The sequence below is a fragment of the Cydia fagiglandana genome, chromosome 10, assembly GCF_963556715.1.
Source record: "Cydia fagiglandana chromosome 10, ilCydFagi1.1, whole genome shotgun sequence".
NCBI classification, from domain to species: Eukaryota; Metazoa; Arthropoda; class Insecta; order Lepidoptera; family Tortricidae; genus Cydia; species Cydia fagiglandana.
The window spans coordinates 7,598,484-7,621,612 of record NC_085941.1 but is presented as its reverse complement, the minus strand read 5'-3'; the positions used below and the strand labels follow the sequence as shown (position 1 = coordinate 7,621,612).

The 23,129-nt window shown below is 35.7% G+C and overlaps 1 protein-coding gene and 1 long non-coding RNA gene across 2 annotated transcripts in view; both read right to left on the bottom strand.

Annotated features, from left to right (window-relative positions):
- LOC134668174 (uncharacterized) overlaps positions 1 to 23,129 on the bottom strand; it is a 764,384-nt gene that overhangs the window by 20,737 nt on the left and 720,518 nt on the right. The gene's annotated exons all lie outside the window — the stretch shown is intronic.
- LOC134668065 (toll-like receptor 6) overlaps positions 12,933 to 23,129 on the bottom strand; it is a 144,594-nt gene continuing 134,397 nt past the window's right edge. Inside the window, exon 2 of the mRNA XM_063525525.1 lies at positions 12,933 to 17,807. The gene's annotated coding sequence lies outside the window, so the exon portion shown is untranslated. The remainder of the gene's footprint in view (positions 17,808 to 23,129) is intronic.

Sequence of the window (23,129 nt, the reverse complement as noted above, 5' to 3'; positions counted from 1 at the left end):
TGCTTAGTTACTTATTTTAATTAATTAATATTATTTTTACTTCTTACCAGGGTTCATAGCCAAGATGCCAATCGTTCGCTCCGTAGCGAACAATAGGTACGCTAATGTCTCTCTGTCGCACTAATATGGAAGAGTCATAGAGAGAGATTACCGTATCGTTCGCTCCGTAGCAAGGGACCCAGAACATTTACCTACAGTATAGAGAGAAGAACCATAAATTATAAATAAAAGATACAACATAGGAAATTTATTTTAAAAGCATCGAAATATGCTAACGATCAATTATATTTTGTAGCTAACTACATCCCAACTATCCGGTCCGCTAACGCTAATAGAGGAAATTTTGTATCTTTCAGGAAAATGCTGACACATTTCACGATAATAAACTATCTTCGTGGCCTACTAAATTATAGTCAACGATTAATCAAAAAATACGCAAGAAGTAGCAAATAACGAAATAAGGTCGAATATAAAATACAAGGCACCTAACATGGAAGATATTTCGATTAGTTTAAATTATCCCGGAGTCTAAATTGCCCCCCTGCACCTTACATCTGTCATCCCGATAGCGATGTATGAATGTCATCTTGGCTAAGCTCCGAATTTTTTTATAACACTAAATAGCGCCTTAACTCAAGTGATAGATATATTTACGAGTATCTTGTGATTATTTCGCACCTGAATGCGCATACGCCGGTGGCACGTATTCAAACCTCAGGTCCATGCGGGTTGTTAGCATTACTTGTTGTGAACTGCCCGCGTATTCTTATTTGAGTGCAATGCCAGCGCTTACAAGTTTTTAGACGAACCAGTGTAACCTGACCTCAATCTTCGTAAAAACTACGTGGAATCGGTGAGCGCAAGGATACTGGTTAGTCTGAGTCAGATAGCTTTTCACTTGCTCCTGCTTTTTAAGTGATTGGAGTTGACTCGCTTTGGCCTAAACGCCGCTTTAAAAGGCAAAGATCAAGTGTTCGTTAAACCGTGTATGCTGTCAGTTAGCACTTGTATTTTATAGTCCATTCCATACAGAAGTAAATCCCAGCTTTGAGCTGTTACAGCTCGTTATATTCAGAGATGCCATGGGAATTTAATGCTTTTATAGATTTTCTTGAGTAAAAATTTAAATAAACATAAATGTTAAACGTTTCTTAGGTCTTGTTAATAGTAACAAGACTTTAATGCATAAACATAAGCAACTTATTTAAAAATTGTGATTGACATGAAAAAGCAATCCAGTAATTTAATTCAATTCTTTAAGAAAAAAAAATAGAAAACTTAAGCAAAGAAAATGTGTCTTTTTTTGGAAGTGAATTAAAATTTAATCTATGTTACCCGAATTGAACCAGAAAATCGATTTACGTGTTCAATATAATTGTCTTTGTAGTTGGAAATTTTTATTTAAATAAATAAATAAAGTTGTGTAGAAATCTACATTAGCTTAAGAAATTTCGCGCAAGTTATGCGTTGTTAACAATAAGTCATCAAGGGCTTGAATCCGCCGGATAAGAATGGTCACATGTAACTAAGACGCCCAGACATTACTCCTCCAAGATTACAAATTGTAACTCACACTGATTAAACATGACAAGTGGAAGTGCAGTTAAATGGGACTTATTATCCCCGACTCACCATGATTGCGTCCACTGTCCAGTAGAAAAAAAAACAGACTATTAATAAGAGCGAGTTAACTTTTTGCCAGCTTTGCGATTCGCGTTGGGAAATTTGAGTTTCAATCGTAATTGCTTCGTTACTGAAAAATGGAAACTAATTTTCGTACTTTGAAACCAAATAGGTGGGATATTCTGCCTGAATATTTTTGACATTTGAATAAAAATGTACACTCAGAAATTATGCATGGCCACGAGCGTTTTATTTATTTGATCATATATACGAGTATATTAGTTATCTTAATTACCTATACGGTAATTTGAATGCTTGTAAATATAAATCATATAATAATATGTTTCCCAAAATAGGTATTAAATTTGACGTTTCATTATGGTTGGTAGAATTGGCTATGAACACGAAAAAGGTAAGGTTTATATTATGTATATAATTAAATACCTGGAATTACTTCTAACGTATCTAACACAGACTGAGATTTAAGGAACCTCAAGCAATTTGAATTTAAATAAGAAATCGTGACAAGAATTCCTCGCGATACATAAATTACTGAGATATACTGTTGTTGCTTTCTTCTTATACTTGTACTTATATTGCCTCATGATTTCCATACAAATTAGTACCAACATTAAGGGATAATGTTTAATCAAAATGTTGACAGAGACGATTTCTGTAAGTACACACAATTCCAATTATCGTTGTATACTTAACGTACTCTATGTGTATGGTTTACTGAAGATATTTTATGTTATAAGCTGAAGGTTTACTGAAGGTTTGTCTTCAGTCATACGTAATTTTCTTGAGTAAATAGAGTAAGCTTACATTATGCTTTAGAATATTTAACGAAAATTTTATTATGAAAGCCCAGGCCCAGACTTCATTAGGAGGTTGGTAGTCACTTAAAACAGTTAAAACACTATACAATATTCGACGTAGGCATAGAGGAGGTAATTCAAAGGGAATAAAAAGTTAATTAGTATCATGTTCTTGGCAGCCATTGGAGCTAAAAAGATAATTCTTGTGTCTTTAATACTTTCGTTTATGATTGAATTTTTATAACAATAATTGAGTTTGGTAGGCAAGATATAAAAAGAATAGTGACATAATCGTAAACAAGCTTGTATGCACTTCTAAGTAATAGTATTAACTGTTTTTAATTTAAAAACGAAAGTGTAGTAAATAGTCATGAAATCTAGGATATCAAATTAATGATTATGGTTCATTTATTTAATATTACAAGGAAATCTAAATTTCCCCAATTGTTTCATGCATGGCCATGACTCCCAGAGTCCGTTTACCATCAGTGTGCACTTATTCGTACGTGCCACAAAAAGCACTAGTCCTACCGCGGCTGCATTCTGCTGATTGAGACTGCATAAAAGATTAGGTGCTGTAGGTGAAGATAAAACGAAAAAGTCCTCACCGGGGCTCGGTCAGCCTTACTAGGTACACTAACGAAATTAACATATTCACTGTTTCATTTTAACTAGTTCCCACTTTTGAATTTCCTATTAGTGTTTACAAAGGCAAAGTCAATACGAAGTCAGCTAGAGGTTTCAATATTGGTGGAGTATGTTTGCGGAAGGTTCGACTCAAAAGATATGTATAAAAGGTTCATATTTGGTTTTTTGACTATAAATTATGAAATGAAGATCCACATGCTAGTCTATTGTTGGAATTTGTTTACAAAATGCTTAAGTTGTTGACTTAGGCGTGAGAATTGGCTTCTAACGTTCGTAATGCTGGTAGGTCCAATCGATCAAACATCTAACAGGCTACTGTGATTTTTTCGGGTCTTGTTATGTTAATAAGCTAAAAGCTTTCCTGCACGATCTTGATACAAATGAATTTGTAAAACATAGCTTAGGATGTGGAGTTGATCGGTACGATACCGACCTGTCAGTGTCAAAACTGACATTTTTTTTCAACAAAAAAAAACGTCACTGACTGAATCTGAATCGTACTGCTGTGACTTCTCTAAAGCATTGTTCGAATCGGACCGTAAAGCTAATGGTAAAGGTTGCAGAGAAGACAAGGCGAAAATCTTAATGACTGTTCTTTTTAAGAAGGTTGATATTTGTATGATGTAGGGGTTTCTTAGAGGTTGACGAGTGAACTGTTTGATGATTTTATTTGCAGCTGATTTTGACACATACATGACATTAATACGATCACTGACACGTGCTTACTGGTAACATTCCATTTCTGACCGCAGCTGCACGACTGGTACTGAACGCGTCGCTGTTATTGTCATTTTCCATAGTAAAATGAACAGTATTGCAGCACATTTAAAACGCATCCAACAATGACTAAGTACGTCCAGGAGTGCCTTGCGATTGTGACATCTAGTGGGAGTAGTGGGTCTCTTGAGGAGTTGTTTGTGTGAGATCGTTAACTATTACTAATAATAATCGCTATCGATATTTTATCCAAATTATCCTGCTAATTACCTTGTTAATCACAACTGTGTCTTCGGAGCCAGACATGTCCATTATGTTCGTGTACGTAAACAACGCAGCGGAAGCGTTTGTTAATAAGCACGTCGTGTAGCATTAATTAGGTGGAGGAGATAATTATAAGGACTATCAAATATTCCGTGTTGCTCGTAATACGTGTTTGCGTTAATATGCATATATTATAAAGCTGTTTCTGCGAGATACAAAGTCGATGCTACTGAAATTCTAATCTACATTACGATACTTACCTAAAATAACACATAATCTAAACATAAAACCTAATTAATAACTAAACTTAAATATACACTTAATATGTATAATATGAACTACCTACCCGTCCCGGGCTGCCCCCGATGCAAATATGCCCATCACGCTCGCTGCGTTGCCGCGTTGGATTACGATGGACAACCTTTGCATCAGGAAAAATCCGGAGTGGGGGTCAAGGCCCCTTTCAAGCTGGCTATGACCCAGCTCCCGGAGGAAGGACTTACACTTAGTCAACCAGATACTTACCTTACATTTTTAAACTGCAACTTTTATTATATCGCCCCACTTTTTTATCTGTTTATTAGCATGTCGCATTTCATAATTAGGTACAGCATTAGTAAAATTATTTAATTAATCTAAAGTTTTTCTCGTTGCTTGCCTGCTTGGCACCCTTGACCTCGCAAGAACCTTGCATTAGTTGCATTTCCAAGGAAACTGGGTCTAAATGGGGATGATTTCTGTTCTTGTGTCAGGATATTTTCTTTACTTAAGACGTACAGACCTGACGGACCTGACGATATACCCTCAGCACCAGATACTTACCTTACATTTTTAAAGTGCAACTTTTATTAGATCGCCCCACTTTTTTATCTGTTTATTAGCATGTCGCATTTCATAATTAGGTACAGCATTAGTAAAATTCTTTAATTCATCTTAAGTTTTTCTTGTTGCTTGCCTGCTTGGCACCCTTGACCTCGCAAGAACCTTGCATTAGTTGCATTTCCAAGGAAACTGGGTCTAAATGGGGATGATTTCTGTTCTTGTGTCAGGATATTTTCTTTACTTAAGACGTACAGACCTGACGGACCTGACGATATACCCTCAGCACCAGATACTTACCTTACATTTTTAAAGTGCAACTTTTATTAGATCGCCCCACTTTTTTATCTGTTTATTAGCATGTCGCATTTCATAATTAGGTACAGCATTAGTAAAATTCTTTAATTCATCTTAAGTTTTTCTTGTTGCTTGCCTGCTTGGCACCCTTGACCTCGCAAGAACCTTGCATTAGTTGCATTTCCAAGGAAACTGGGTCTAAATGGGGATGATTTCTGTTCTTGTGTCAGGATATTTTCTTTACTTAAGACGTACAGACCTGACGGACCTGACGATATACCCTCAGCACCAGATACTTACCTTACATTTTTAAAGTGCAACTTTTATTAGATCGCCCCACTTTTTTATCTGTTTATTAGCATGTCGCATTTCATAATTAGGTACAGCATTAGTAAAATTCTTTAATTCATCTTAAGTTTTTCTTGTTGCTTGCCTGCTTGGCACCCTTGACCTCGCAAGAACCTTGCATTAGTTGCATTTCCAAGGAAACTGGGTCTAAATGGGGATGATTTCTGTTCTTGTGTCAGGATATTTTCTTTACTTAAGACGTACGTACTTAAGACCTCACGGACCTGACGGTATATATCAAATAATATTTATTTCGAACTCACACTTCAAAACAGTTCCCAGAAACTCATTCTCAAAAGACGAAAATAAAATTCTTGGAACATATTATTATTTGATTATATACACGAGTCACACATTTCATATTTACTTATCAACATATATTTTATGGATTACATTTTTTTTTATCATACAAGAGGAAAAAAACAAACTCTCGTTACCACCAAGACCACCTACAGTTCACAAAATTAGCGTCAAATTAACAGACGTGACACCAACCAAATTATCGATAACCTTCCCCCCTACTTGTACCAATAGTTCTTACTTAGTTCGAAGAAGTAACAAAAGTTAAATTTAACCACTCCGGCACCAGCTGCCGCGCTGTCCAAATAAAATCCACCACGTTCTTTAAAACCGGGCAAGTGCGAGTCGGACTCGCGCACGAAGGGTTCCGTACCATAATGCAAAAAAAAAACAAAGAAAGCAAAAAAAAAAAACGGTCACCCATCCAAGTACTGACCCCTCCCGACGTTGCTTAACTTTGGTCAAAAATCACGTTTGTTGTATGGGAGCCCCATTTTAAATCTTTATTTTATTCTGTTTTTAGTATTTGTTGTTATAGCGGCAACAGAAATACATCATCTGTGAAAATTTCAACTGTCTAGCTATCACGGTTCGTGAGATACAGCCTGGTGACAGACGGACGGACGGACGGACGGACGGACGGACGGACGGACGGACGGACGGACGGACAGCGAAGTCTTAGTAATAGGGTCCCGTTTTACCCTTTGGGTACGGAACCCTAAAAAGGGCATATGTTAGTAAAAATATATGGAGAATACGACGTTTTCGGGGAACACGGCAGATTAATGCCACCTCCGCGGACTTCCGACGTCGTAATCGAATAACTCAAATAAACTCAGGTGGAACTTTTCAATACGCTTCGTGACAGTGACGGTTACGACTGAAACGCGCTATGTAATAAGACACATCTGAGATTTATACTAAGGAAATCCAAAAGAGTGCATGCAACGTGATTCCGTTATAAAAGGTGCCGTTTTAACACTGACAGGAACTTTTCTAGATCTTTTTGTTTTCAAATGGAATTTCAGAAAATGCTTTTCGTTTAGTGTTACAGAACTTTTAGTTGAATCCGATTTGGGTATATATCCGCAGTATTGTTTGTGTAATATTTTGAATACTCCACTTACTTGACTAGTTTATGCTATGCTTCTATCCGATTTATTTTGAAGGTAGGATAAATATTTAACAAATCCCTCTGCTTATGCTTTCGTTCAAGAGAAATAACTGGTGCTACTAAAGTTTATTTGTATCCGCACAAAAAGGCTTGTTCGTTATTGCATAAACACTTCCCTTTTCCCGAATCGAAGCTTCAAAGCAGTAGTACAAAACACGTAGTTTGATTCGTTCCGAACTTGCACGCTAAGCGTCACAAAAACTCGCCGCCTCTTCGTCTGCGACTACCTAGGCCAAAGTCTTCTTAAAAAACGCTACCTATATGCCTAAAGAAGAGTTAAAATATAGATATAGAAAATGTAGCATAGCCAATTGCGAAGTCGTCCAGAGTTACGTTTACCTGCACTCTAAAAAAAATTTGGTTGGCCCTATCAATATCTTGATGGCCGTAATCAAGCATCTTGATTCCATACGAGCCTAACAAGAACTTAAACACATCAAACAAGGTAATTCTGATTGCTATTACTATTGTTAGGTAACTGAACCAATTGAGATCTTGTTCAATATTTACACGAAAAATAATTATGCCAACTAATTGATCCTAGTAAGATCAACTAAGGGCTTGATAATGAAAACAAACAAGTTAGTTTAACTAAGATGTAAATCAATGTTAACATGAAGAATTACTGTATTAACTATTTGACCCAAATAAGTTCAACTAAGAACATGATTACACCGACTTATGGCGTATTAGCCTGAACTAAGATATTGGTCAATTTGAATCTTAATTGTTTAATCATTTCAACTAAGATGTAAATCAATGTTAACATGAAGAATTACTGTATTAACTATTTGACCTAAATAAGTTCAACTAAGAACATGATTACATCGACTTATGCATCTTATTAGCCTGAACTAAGATATTGTTCAATTTGAATCTTAATTGTTTAATCATTTCAACTATGAAGCTTGTTTAGTACAATACCATTCTTGTTCAATTGTACTATGACTTACTTTGTCGCATTTACTAAAACATTTCTTTCAGATCTCTAGTTTTTATACGCGCCGTGCTGAATAATGCTGGTGGTCCTCGTTATTATTCTCAAGGAATTAGTCTTAAATACTAAAATATACATTATACATTTATTTCAGATCTTTTTGGCGATCGGCTTAGACCGGTTTAGCTTTACAAACACGGGAGGAGGCGTGCTTGTGAAATGTGAAGCCATATCGGCCTAGGCCGATCCTCAAAAAGATCTGAAATAAATCTGTAATCTGTATTACCTACTTAGTATTTAAGACTAATGCCTTGAGTATAATGCGAGTACGAGGACCAGCATTTATTCAGCACGGCGCGTATAAAAACTAGCACAAAGAAAATGTATAAAATTTAAACGAATAAGTAGTAAATAAAATATAACAACAAAGAAAGGGATAAAACATAATTAAACTAAATCAAGCCCGTAGAGTTTTATAAAAAGGGGGTAAATGAATAAAACAAAAAAATATTATAATAAGATGTTATTTATTCATTTAATCATTTTGAAAGTAAACGTTTTGCATTTAAATTCACGCGCACGGATCCGTGTCTAAGCATACGAGGGGTTAACACTCGTTGGTCCAATCACGTTCACACTTGTTGGTCTATCCAAGCACACTACACTCACAGTGTCACTACGCGAGTTTGATTCGGATGTCACTGGTTGTTTTTTAGTCAAACAAATCACAAGATTCCACACATTTGACAGTTTAAAAACCCATCTTCACGATTGTATTTGTGAATTAAGGCTTCTCTTACCAATCTTGGTATATAGTGGCGTGCTGTCGAAATGACCTTGGGACTATGCAGCTCGATCCAGTGACTTATACTCGACTCAAGGTGACACTGAGCAATAGCTGACTTGTGAGCGTCGTTGTTCTTGACCGCAGCGATGTGGTCTTTAATTCTGCAGGCAATAGTGCGTTTGGTATGCCCACTGTACGAACTACCACAACTGCAATCAACTTTGTACACACCAGGTTTTTCCAGAGGAATAAGTAATTGAATGAGCTTAACGCAACTGCGTGCTACAGAGACTGACTGCTCGGTCGCACGCGCCACGAGAGGGGCGCGGGCGGGGCGGAGAGCGGGTGTACAGGCGATCCCCCTACTTATCTCTTGATTGATCGGATTAACCGATTATTTAATTTAATTATTAAGAAAATCGATTTAACAAATAATTCTTAGTAGAATGGAATATTAGTTTCGTAATCAATACAATAACTTGATCATAATGGGATTGAGTGTTTTATCTTCGTTGTTCTAAATAAATTATATGTTTAGTTGATTCAACTAGCAAATCTTATGTAAATCAACAAAGACAAAATAATCAAAAAAACTATTAAAATGTTCATACCTATTAACATATTTATCTGTTTTAATTAAATTGTTAAGGATTGAATTAACCTACGTTACATAATTATGCCAACAAGTTAATAATAGATGCAAAGTATACAATTGTTAGGATTAATAACATACCTACTTTATTAGTTCAATCACAGATACACTTATTGTTTTAAGTAATCAGCTTTCTTTGATTTATATAAGATCGTTATTGTTGTAATTAACTTAACGTCAACGAAGAGAAAACTGCTCTTAGTTGGTCTTCATTTTTTAGAGTGTGGGATCCACTATCACAAATACTGGAAATTGTGAACAAGAAAATAAAAGACGTTGTGCTGTAACACGATCAGCTGTGGAGAAGCTCACGAAAATATGGAAAGATCGCCGAATAACTAAAAACACAAAGGTTCGACTCATGAGGTGTTTAGTATTTCCAATTTTCTTGTATGGAGCTGAAACATGGACAATCCGTGAAAAAGATCGCAAGAAGATTGACGCACTTGAAATGTGGTGCTGGAGACGGTTGCTGAGAATAAAATGGACGGCTCGCCGTACTAATTTCTCCATCCTAAAAGAGTTAAATGTTAAGCAAAGACTTTCGTCGATTGTGCAAGTGCGAATACTGAAAATGTTTGGACATATCATTCGCAACGAAAAGTCGATGGAGCGGTTGGTAGTGCAGGGTAGAGTGGAAGGTCAACGTTCTCGTGGCCGATCTCCTACAAGGTGGACGGATCTCATAAAGTCCACGACGAAATGTTCCCTGACTGAGGCTGCTCGGAGTGCCACAAACAGAGAGAGATGGAGGAGTATCGCAACAGCCACAATAAACATAGAAAAGGACAACCCATAACCACGACCACTCTGACAAGAGTGTACGACTAAGGAGGAGGATAGATAATGTGCACACACCAATTTACTTAGCTTCCTCACTTCGTAATCTCGCATTTTTAAGGTCAAACGTTTATACAGGGTGAAATTTAAATCACTGGCCATATTCATTCCCGGCACTAGGTTACACTTAAGGAATCTATTTAGCGAAAAAAAAGAGTACACGTTTTTTTAATTTTCATTTTTCAATTTTTAAATATTTTCCACGAGTCGTGGTCACCCTATTACCACAAATGTAAACAAACCTAATAGTAGGTTTTAACAACAACATCAGCAAAACCCTTATCTGACCTTCACTAAACCTTATAATCGTTGCAATAGGGTCCACCCAGTTAGTGTTGGCGATGGTAGGCAGGTTTATCAGTTTCGAGGGTAGTCTAAACTAAACCATTCCGCGCTAGCGGTAAACATAACGGTAAGCATAAATGATTAGTCACTCGTCACTCGCCAACCTTAAAATAATAATCGCGCGCGTACTAAGGTTAAAAAAAATGTTTTCGAACCGGGAATATTACGAAGTGGTACGGTGTTATTTATTAAGTGGTGAGTGTTTACGTGGTGCACAAAGATTATAAGAAATGGAATCCGTTCCACGCCTTCGCAGACAAGGATTGAATCCAAGAGTACCATCTCGTGGGACTTTCGTTAATTGCGTCGATTTTTAATCAAATGTACGTAAGTTGATTCAATTTTTTAAATACGCCTGAATGCAAAGATTCCTGACCTAGTTTTTACTCATTGTTTTTAAGCCACGGACGTTTTGCTAATAATCATTAGTCAGAAATAACATTTTAGATTAAAAATGGGTTGCCTTTGCATTTTGACGGTTCTAAGCCCGTTAATATGAAAGGAAAAATTAGCAACTTATGTACGTAATCTCGCTGCAATAGGGTTCATAATTGGTGACGCGATTGCAAACAGCGGGAGGGGCGGGGTGTCAATGACCTTAACTGATAAGAGAGAAGCGGGTGTAGCGGGTAGTTGTCGGTTCACCATAACGTACGAGGTTTTTAGGACAACTTGATGATGAGTTATTTCGAAAAAAATGTACTGAGCGGTATTAAAAGAAAAAACACGTGTTTAATATTTTTTCGAGTTCTTTCGGTTGTTTCAATTTGGCCAGTGAATTAAATTTCACCCTGTATAGGTTCACCTACTTATAGTTAAAATATGTTAATTATTAAAATTTCAGTGAAATCATCCTGTTTCATAGATCAAAATCTGTTTTATATGTTAATTTTTTTTAATTCTGTCGAATTTCACTTAAAACTGAACTTTTTTTTTTTAAATGTGCTCTGAAAAAACTTTCGTAACAGACACTGAGGTGAATATTGGTCACGTCACGTCACATATATAATCACCTCTATTATTTATATAGTTGTATTATATCGTGGGTCTGGCATAGCCATGACTAAAATACATAAAATTGTGTAAAAAAAAATATATTATATTTTTAATAATGTCAATATCCAGGAAGGAAAATGACGACTACGTTTTTATACAGAATAAATCGTTCTTTCTTAGTGCATTTAGTAACTGGAGACGCTTTGGCTGTCATTTTCTATACAAAACAGTCTGCCGATTTTTGCGGCAGAGGGGCACGTCAAATGTATGACTATTTGTAAGTAACGTACAAATAGCCATGTCAGATAAACAGTACATACAAAAGTTTGCACAATTGTGCAAAGTTTTCGGCAGAGGGGTAAGCTCTTAAAGGTGACTCCAGTTATTAAATGTTTTAAGTTCCCTTTCCTCTTAAATAGAGCTTTGAAAGCATGTCAAGCGAGCATCTAGGGCACAGGAAACTTTAATACAAGCTCGCACAGGAAACTGACGGAGCAAGTCACGCTAATTATCGTTTAATCTCGCCTTGTGTTGGCAATGACACACTTGATTAGTTTGGGAATATTTTTTAGCTTGATAGTTTCTTGCTAGTCACCAAAAGACCATGATCCTGCCTTTTACTCAACTACTTTGTTTCAGCTGTTATACTAAGTACGTAGTATCCAGATTAATAAAGAATATACCGTCAATCGGGGTGAATACGGATGGCTGGGGTGAATAGGGACAAAACTTAAATTTGTGATTTATCTGACTATTACTCATAAATTTTAACCACACAAAATGTACCTTTCGATAAATAATAGTAGATTTTGTATGATACCATTTGTATGGGTAATAGTTATTAAGAAATTGTCAGGTAAATGATATTTTAAGTTTTGTCCCTATTCACCCCAGCCATCCCTATTCACCCCGGTTGGAGGTACTATGTCTGCAATAACTAAGAGTCGAATTTTTATGACACAAATTGTTACAGATAGGTAGGTATTAGTTAGTGTATAATTTAGGTGTATAATAATTTTAAGGTTCAAATAGTTATGTACCTATATGTACAACAAACGGCTGCTTTTAATAAATGAGCCACGTGTTATATGTATAATTCATGGCAAATGTAATTTTATTTTCGTGTAGTAAGTTACCGACCTGTGAACTTGATTTTAAATAATATTACGGTTCGGCCGCATAAGGGTTGTCCCCAAGGACTACACTTTTTGAATTAGGAGATAACATGGTTTGTTTATGTTGTATTTTTATGTTGTATTGTGGGTCTTTATTTTCAATACAGGTTTTTCATATTTTATTGTGTTTTTTTTTATAAATACATTAGAAATAGACATACATATATATTTTGAGGGGTAATTAAACACACATTTAAATTGATTAATACAGAATCTTGTTACCAAAACATTTTAGGTGTAACTTAACAATTTTAAGAGATGGGTATACATAGGTAGTAAATTATTATAACAAATATGTACAGCTTATATGGTGCTTTATCTACAAACGTTTGGAACTAAAGTACTTTACGTGGTTCTTTTTTTCAAATATGTATTAACTTTTTAAACTTTCGCGTTTTGAACACATATTAACTCACATTCACAACCAGTGAAACCTGTGTCGAAACATCGGTAAATCAAGGCAATTGAATAAGATTCGCGTTAGACCCGTCTATAAATGTGAGTTAATACTTATGTATTACCTAACTGTTATTAAAAAAATATTGTGATTATATGCATATTAACAATCAAACAATCAATTGTGTGAAACATACCTATACAATACAATTAAATAATTGTTCATATAAATGAATGTATTCTCGTTGGGCGTTGATATATTTTTTAGCTGTAGGTAAGTACTACATATATTTTTATTTTATATATGTAATATAAAATAAAAAAAATCTGATTATTGATAAAATTGTCTGCATGAAAAAAAAACAATACATAGGCAACAATATACGAAAGTACAGTGAAGTATCCAATATTAAATTGATTAAATACCTACTCCGCAATTAATGAAGTAAAATCTTGCACTAACTAATCTACCTATTGTTGCTTTAATTTTCTTCTTTACAATTTTCACTCCTAGGTCGTTAATGTTCATCTCAAACTTTCTTTCACTTATCAAAACTATGTACAGTCAGCAACAGTTAAATTGAAATGGAAAAATATTTAACACAAATTTAAGTTTTTTTTTATACACGTACTTATTCTCTTTCAAGTACAACTTTTAGAATATTTACACCCATAATGACTAGAAATATTTTGTACAGTATATTACTTAATTACTAATAACACTATCGAATCGTGTGTCTTGAAACCTGGGACTATCTACATTAAAAAAATAAATCTTAACAAATATTTCTTACAATTAAATCGAGAAGTAGTAAGATATTTACAGCTAAGAATTGGCAAATATACTTAAATTGGAAGCTTAACCAAAAATCACAGCGATCTTATGACCTAATTTAATCGATTCGTTTCTAATAAACATAACAAAGATTGCTGGTGTCATCTCTTACATACAAATTTACATTTATTCGTCTTATACTCAATACCTTAGGATATTACAAAAGTCATCATGTTAAGATAAAAGTTAGGGGTATAACCTATAGTAGGTACTACAAAATTACGACACATAAAAATAAGGAGACTTATTAAGAACGCTAATAGTAGATAGTAACTGTAGCAAAGTAACACAGTAGATATACATGTATTCAGAATAAGTAAATATGCGGAATGTACACACTCGTCGAGGGACCCCGAGACAGGCCGAGAACGTGTGTGTACTTACATGCTCCTCCCTTCATGTCTCGTCTCTCGCTTCTCCGATTGGATAATGGATAGGAGCGGTGCTGAGACTCTCGGCGAGAGGCTCTCGACGAGTGTGTACAGCCGGCATTACATGTCTATGTATATGAAAGGATTATTAGATTTATTGATTTAGAGGTTTTTGCTGTTGTAGTCTTTACCTCCTAACCTTAAATACTAAAATGGCACGGATATATATGTCAAACTATAAGAAATAATCGGGGTAAGTAGTTGTAGGTTTTATTGTTTGGAAACCCAAGCATTGCCTCCGTTGATTCGTTCGTATTGTATGTTACTGTAAAAATCCGAAGTACGGCAAAATCTAGGATTTACCATATCGGTGTTGGTAAAAGCCCGAAGTAAACTAGGTACTAAGATTTAACATTTCGGGCTTTTACCGATCGGCATAGATAAAAACTAGGATTTACCGGTAAAACCTAGGTTTTGCCGTACTTCGGGCTTTTACAGTAACATATATATAAATATACCTGATGATACTCCCGTATACCGAAACACCAAAGTCCCGAATCCGTTGCGTTCGATAACTAAACTGAATACATTCTAACTTCGTCCATAAATGGCGCATTACTCGTTGCCCGTCATAAATATTCATTTTAGGCAACGATGAGGAAGTTGCACGCTTCTTCTTGGTTCCAAGTAAATGCGAGAAATATTAGAGAATTTATGAGCGTGTACTTAGAAAGATGCGAACAGGCCTTAGAGCGTTCGTGTACTACATGGAACCATCAAGGACAGATAGCTATTATCACAAACAACACAATATCTAATAAACCTAGTATACATAGCATGTAATTGAGTGTTTATTAGTTTTCCTGTGCTGATATTTTGTAATTATTTATTCTATTTCTTATATTATTACATATTTAAATCTGCCATGTGCACCCGGATCGTTGGGCGAAATTGGCTACCCGGTAGTAGCCGCTACCGAATGGACACCGCAGGTTAGCCAGGGCAGAAGCTAACCAACAGAGAGATGGCGGGACTACCTCGACACATTTTGCTTTGCAGCGAATAGCGGGAGCATGCACCAAACCGTGATGAGTGGTGGACGAAAGGGGAGGCAATGTATACATTTTTACTTTATGACAACCTATAAGGTGCAAACATAACGATCTATTTTCATTTACCGTTGTACACCATACATTGAAATATTTTAAAAGGTATTTTAATTTATCAACCAATCGAACTTATGCTCCTACGCCGACTCTAAGATAAGGTAGGTACCTATATAAAAAAAATACATTTTAGAATAGAATAGAATAGAATAGAATGTTTTTATTCGTGACAAAAATTATAGATAAAACAACAGGTAACACTACCATGGTCACGAAATGGTCCCGACTCAGCAGATGCTAGCCTAAAGGCTAGCGCTGGTCTTCCGTCGGGGCCATGGACTATTACGACTAAATTATAAGAGAACACATTATGACTACAATATTATGTAATAAGACTAAAATTACAGTTAATATGACAGTTAAAATGAGTGGCGGTTGTAGAAGAGACGAAAAGCAGTAATACTAGGAATGCGTCAAGGGTGCTTAAATGTAGCTAGTCTCAAGTTTGAGGCACTCTTCGTTTGATTGGTGTTCGAGCATAAACTTTTTAAAAGTTGATTTAAAACTGTGAATGCTTTGCAGGTTCCTAATAGGAGGAGGGATGTTGTTCCAACACTTAGTGGCTGCGTAACGAAAACTGCCGCGGAAGGCTGCTGATGTGTGTCTATGAGTTAGAAGTTGAGTCGCAGATCGCCGACCCCCGCGTGACACGGAAATGGACAGCTTCTCGTACAAATAAGTAGGAGCCTGAAGGTTTATTACACCAAAGAGCAAAGAAGCAAGGTGCAGCTTACGGCGGTGGTGCATTTTTAGAATGTTGTGCTGATTAAGGAAAGGTGATACGTGGCCTCGCAATGGAATGCAGAAACAGAAGCGAGCACAGGTGTTTTGGACACGTTGTATAAGTCTTTTGGATTTACAAAGAAGTCTTGGTCCAAATACCGCATCCAAATAATTTAATTTTGATAAAATAAGTGACTCAACTAACCTAACACGCAGTATTTCATTGATGAAAGGTCTAATTTTGTACAACACTTTTAGTTTGTAAAAACACCTCCTTACTACATCAGAAGCATGCTTCTCAAAGCGAAGGCCACTATCCATCAAAAGACCCAGGTTCCGAGCCTCATAGACTTGCTCGATCGGCTCGTCTAATAATGTGACTTTCAAAGTAGGAGTTAAACCAGCCAACTGGTGTTTGCTTTCAAAGATTAGATATTTCGTTTTGTTCGTGTTAAGTAGCAGGCAGTTATCTGAAGCCCATGATGCAATATTACTGAGATCAGAGTTGAGTTTAGCTATAGCATCATCAATATAAGGTGGTTTGCATGAGATGTACACTTGAACATCATCCGCATAGATGTGGTACTTACAGTGTGTGATACGTGAGCCGATGTCAGCAGAGTATAAAATAAATAGGATCGGGCCAAGGATAGAGCCTTGGGAGACTCCCCTGGTTAATTCAATAGGATCTGAGGTGGATGTAGAACCATCACATTTAATTTTTACATATTAGACTTACACTTCATAAATCTTAATAAAAAGTGGTCATTTTTTCTTACTTTTTCAGTGGAAGTTCCTAATCGAATTACTACGATCTTTGGCTACCTGGTTTATATCGGAGCTACTAATGGCACTTGATTTTACTTTTTGTTTAAATTAAATAGAAAAATACGTTAGTTTGTTTTCTGGGCATTCTCCGCAGGTCCACAAAACCGTAGTGTATAGGTATTTTTGCTTGCGGTATATAATTAAGGCCTAGTCTATAGGTACGCACTTTTAATTAAGATTTACTTCATTATAAACATTAAACATATTAAATAATATTCATCTCTCATCTAGATAGTTTGTATTTATAACGTATATATTCGTGTCCACAAGTGTCCGTTGTTAAAGCAGATCTTAAAACATACCAGTTTTATTACTACAACGTTTTGTAGACATACTCGTAGTAAAAAAATATTTGATATCAAATAAAAGTTTGCTAAAAACCACGACTTTAGTCAATTTACAATAGTCAGTGTTACAAGCGTCCGTTGTCAAAGCAGAGTCTTTTCTAGCATGCAACTTTCGTCGCTACAACGTACCTATTGTAGTTTAAAGACAGTAACAAATCACTTTCCATTAAGACATGTCTTCATTGGCTGAACAAATCACAAATCTATTAATATACCATAGTAATTTCACTGTGATTAGTGTCCGTTATCATAGCAGGGCCTCTTCGAGCGTGTCGAAGGTGTCGTGCCATCAGTCGCTCTCATAGACCGTGGATGTGGACGACCGGCGCCGGCTGTAAGGCGAGCTGAACTCCAGCCTGTTGTCCGGCAGCCAGGAGTACGCAGTGCGCTCCGAGGATGCACTGGAATGAGGGAAAAACAATATTTATTGTTGATATTCATAATACACAGCACAGGTAGAGAGGAGATGCTAAGCTGTCTTTGCTGTTCCCGAAATTTAAAATTGGTGTTATATTCAATGCTTTAGATTTTAATATAGACATACACTGTCTGCCCGATTCGAACTTTAAGATACGTCAAATATTACAACAAGATACGATATGGATTAGATATGTCAGTGTCGAAAGTGACGTTTCTTCAAACAAAAACGCCAGTTTTAACACTTACATATCTAATCTGTATCCTATCTTATCGTAATATTTGATGTATCTTAAAGTTAGAACCGGGCCGTTTGTCTGTGATGATATAATTCACAACCAGAAGTAAGGCTTCTTAAAGTGACATTCCATTTCCAACTGCAGCTGCAATACTGTTCATTTTACTATGGAAATTGACAATGACAGCGACGCGTTTCCATAGTAAAATGAACAGTATTGCAGCTGCAGTTGGAAATGGAATGTCACTCTTATCCTTACTTTCAGGAACAACAGATACAACTTTTCTTTCAAAATTTCTTTCGTAGGCTTCTGGTTAAATTTAAAAACATTTTTTTTATATCCCGTAAAGAATTTAATAAAAGAGGATTATTGTATGCGGAAGAAGTCGCAGACAGAGGATACATAATTGTCAATAGGTATATAGTTTCAAAATACTAACTCAGACATGTTTGAAAATTTAATGAGCCGTGTTGAACTTTGTTTCATGTCCAATTAACGTTTACAGCTCGGCTCGGCTTTCAACGTGTAATAGTGCGAGATGTAAGGAAAACAGTCCATTAAATGTGGGAAATATGTTCTCTATAATATAGCGGAATAAGTAATGGTGCTTAAGTATTACAACTATGGAAATATGATTTATACCGTAAAAATATAAAACTTTGCCCTTTACTGAACTGTGACGCGGTGGGTAAAATTATGTTAAAGGGCAAAGTTTTATACTCTTATGGTATAAGTATATTTAATAACAGAAAACAAAGACTATCCCAAAGCTTTCATGTGGATAATTTGTTATTAATTAAGGCAATAACAGTATCAACGGATTTGTCATATTATAAAAAATGTGTACATTTTTATAAAATACCATGATCCCCTAAACCTAAACCCTATATTCCCGTAATTAGATCTAGTAGGTATCTAATTAATAAAACAGTAAAAGGAGATGCTCATGTACGGTATGCATTAAAATACTCAGCATTCATCCTGTAAAACTATGTTAAGGTTGTCCATACCCGTGTTAACTTGAAGATATTAATTACAAAACACAACATTACAGAATTCGCTAATGAGTTTAGTAGCGTAATAAAGGAGGCTTACTGCAACCTTGCGTTGGACTTCGCGCCTTAATGGTAATCTAGCTCAGGATTTACATGACCAACAGTAACAATTGGACCATGTTCTTTGGACTAAACAAAGGCATGGTTAAGCCACAACGTCGACATAATATTATCATAGTAATACCTAATACAACTAACAAGACAGTTCTTGACAGGGCGGGGAACGCACTTGCACGTGCGGTAGAAATGATGTCACATCTATTACAAAGCCAATAATATTTGGCAGGCGTTAAAGTCCTTATAGCATTCACAGAACGCTTATTATCCCTTGGTTCTCGTGTCATCATTTTGTAGTATTATCATGCTACTGCTTCCTACGTTTGATTTAACAGGCTATCATCTAATAATGTTGGTAACTGTAACATTTAAAAGTTTTGAAACGGTTTGTTGTGTTGATGATTTTTGAAGCGGCTCGGAAAAGTGAAATTATGGTTCTTGGTTGATTAAGCGTGATTTTGTCACACTTGTAATATACACTGGTTTCTCTCCCAAAGCGCAATTATAACTCTGGCAATGAAGTTTAAACAATTTTATTAATCATGTTAAAATGCATCGTTTCTGTTTATTTTTTATTACCAACAATATTTTTTTAAATCTTAATTTCTATTAGCTGCTTTATGTTGCTGAATCTAAATAAAGATATAAAAACGCATAAGTAAATAAACATTGGGCACGATTCGGATTGTGAAATAGACATCTATTAGATATCACCAAGATACGATAACGATATGTTTAAGATCTAACCTGTCAAATTTGACATTTGCGCGATTCTGGAGATACTCTTGAATGATTTCCACAGGATATGACTCAGAGATCCAATTCACATCTAATAGATATCTTACTATATAGTCTAACGTAAAAGTGACATTGGTTGCCCGAATTGCGCTGCAAAAGATAAATAGTTGATATCTAAACTATAACGTATCTAGAATGGATCTAGTACGTGTCGTCTCTTGTGAATATCTTGAAGTTCGAATACGGCAGATTGTCACTTTATATCCCAAACCTACAGAACCACGTACAAAAACGTCAAAAACTACAAGCTGTGTGTACATACGGCCTCCACTTTTCCCCAATGCAGTAGTACATTTTTATTCAACCCATCTTTACAAAAGTAGTTATATAGGCTTACGTGTTCGCGCGGGCGAGTGCCACCTACGATCACTTGAACAAACAGCATGTATTTACCTTTGTCTTGCTTGTTGTTTTAAAGAGGCGGTAGAGAGCATAGGTCACCGCTCTTGACACACTTTATAGGGACTCGTAAGAGGTCTCGACTGAATACTGGGGTGGGATTTATAAAATGTCCACGGTAAAGATTTATTGATACTTTTGCGTAAACTATGATCCAAAAGCGGTTAGCAAATGGCTCGTATGTATCATTTAAACTGCTATCCATAACATTTTATACGATGGTTTGAAATGTTTGCTGAACTAGTTGGGATTTTAAAACAATTTACTAATAACTGATTTGCAAGACCGAAGTGATCCCATAAGTGTTCCGTGAACAAAGTTTTGTACGGAACACTAATAAAATAAAAATGTACAGCACTCAAATTACTGGCAAACATATTTTTTATCGATTTTATTTATGTTTAAGTTCCGTTTGTTGCATTGCATGAGTGTGCTAAACAAATGAAATGCTAAAAAATCTACATTCCAGTAGAAAAGTACTTCTCATCACTGTTCTGTACAAGTACTGTTGTTTTTAAGTTTTTATTTGTGTGTAAATGTATTCAACAGTAGTTTTTTGCTTTTATAAAACGCAAGCCGTTGAATGAGATTAAAATTGTAAACAAAACTAGATGAGGTACATAATATACACACTGTGGCTGACATGTTGCTGTCATATTTTTAGTTATATCCCGGTTATATATATATATGTTTATGTATGTCTATTTGTATTTCGTATATGTGTATGTTTATTCAATGTGATTGTGTGTGTGAACGTAGGCTCCATAATGTTCTCTTTGCAACACCTACTTTTTCGATTAAGTACTTCTCTGTTTCCGCTACCCAAAGGTTGTCTGGAAGAGATCGCTATTTAGCGATAAGACCGCCTGTTGTCTGCCTCTACATTTAATCAATTGTATTTTTCTTTTGTATCTTTTTACTGAGGTGTGCCAATAAAGAGTATTCTATCTATTCTATCTATCTACACAGTTTGTGATACGTCATACCTTATAGAAGATTAGTCTACTAAGCCATTGACTTCCTATAGGTATAAGGTTATACCTCCGCCTAATACATACATAAAGTAGGCATTATACACGAACAATGGAATAGTACCTACTAATCCACTTCATACGGTTAGTTAATTGCAAGGCATGTAGGATAACAGTATGATTGGCGGGTTAATCTTATGGCCGATAAATTATCCTTTAGAGTTTAGACCATCGAAGTTCGGACGGCCACTGGTTACCCAACGAAGCCAACATCGAAACATGAACAAAGAGTAAAATAATCATGTAGTAGATAAACACAATAGAAATTACCTTTTTTAAAGGGTCACATAATTATGTATGTACAGCCAGCGTCAAATATATTGTAGCAGCCAAAGTGGTGAAAATGGTGGTGGTGGTGGTATGTATTTACATAGTTTGTCACACCGTCTCACCTTACTAAATACATATATGGTGTAGTGAACTATTTGACCACTTTTGCAGCTACTTATAATATTATACTTGATGGTGATCGGTGACTATACTCAGAGAAAACTGATGACCTCCACGCCTAGAAAATTGTTTGCACGGGGATCAGTTATCTCTGCAGTTGACTGTACATATATGAAAGAACTAAAGTCACAGCAGCATGCGCACGCGAAAACAATGTCATCAGTATCCTTAGTGTAAATTTCATTAGAAAGTGTGACGTGACGTGCGCGTTTGTATTTTAGCTTAGCGCGCTGTTCCCAAAATCCCATACAAAAATAGACATAACGCAAACGTCACGTTATCGAATGAAATTCACACTAGGGGTTCTTGTTATTTAGACGTCCGTGCATAAATAATAATTCAGAAATGTGATTTTTCAAAGCGTAACTATTATCGGTACAAATATGTAATCAATGATCAAACTATCAAACACAGTATTCAATTCATGTTTACTAATCTAGAATTAAACAATATGACGTAGTTACAATTTTAGATACAAAGGTTTCATTTCGATAACGAAGCGTATTTAGTAATTCTAATTTACCAGCGCTATTTACAATACGAGAGCAATGGAAAGCAAATTCATTTTCATTTTGATGACTTTAATGTTTACCTTGCAATAACTATTTCTCAATTAAAGCAACGAAATATAATCGTATTTTATGTTACGCATAGTTTTTAGTCAATTGTATAGATTTGTATAATTGGTTGATACCTATTCGTTTTTTGTAGTAGTGTTACGAGTATAATTATGTTCGTCGTCGTGTGGTGTAAACCTATATAGGTAGGTACTTATTACTAGCATTAAATTCTTTATATTGAACACCTACCTCGCTAAAAGCCCCCAGAATTAAAGATCAGTTTTTAATAACAACCGTTCTACATTTAATTCACACGGTCGGTCGGTTTAATTTTCATGCTTAATGATTGGAAAAGGATGTATTGATTATATTCAGGTAGGTACTAAACGTTTTCCTCAAAAACGAACAATCCTTATTGTTCGGCGCTTCTAAAGCTATCATAAGGGAAGCAAATGGAAAGCGAGTCCAAGACTGTTAAAAGGGAATAAAGACCTTACAGACATCACAGTGACTGCGAACGAAATCCAATTTGAAATAAGTGCCAGCTGAATTAATCCAGCCACTTTGAACGGACCGGATGAAATTTCTGGTATTTTTCACGTCTAGCAATAAAAAAGAGCCCTCGAGTTGGGAAAGATGAGTAATAGCCTCGCTTGGAGCTCTGTAGAAGTGTAAGGAATAATATTATTATGCTCGTGCTGTGAGGACCTTTTTAAG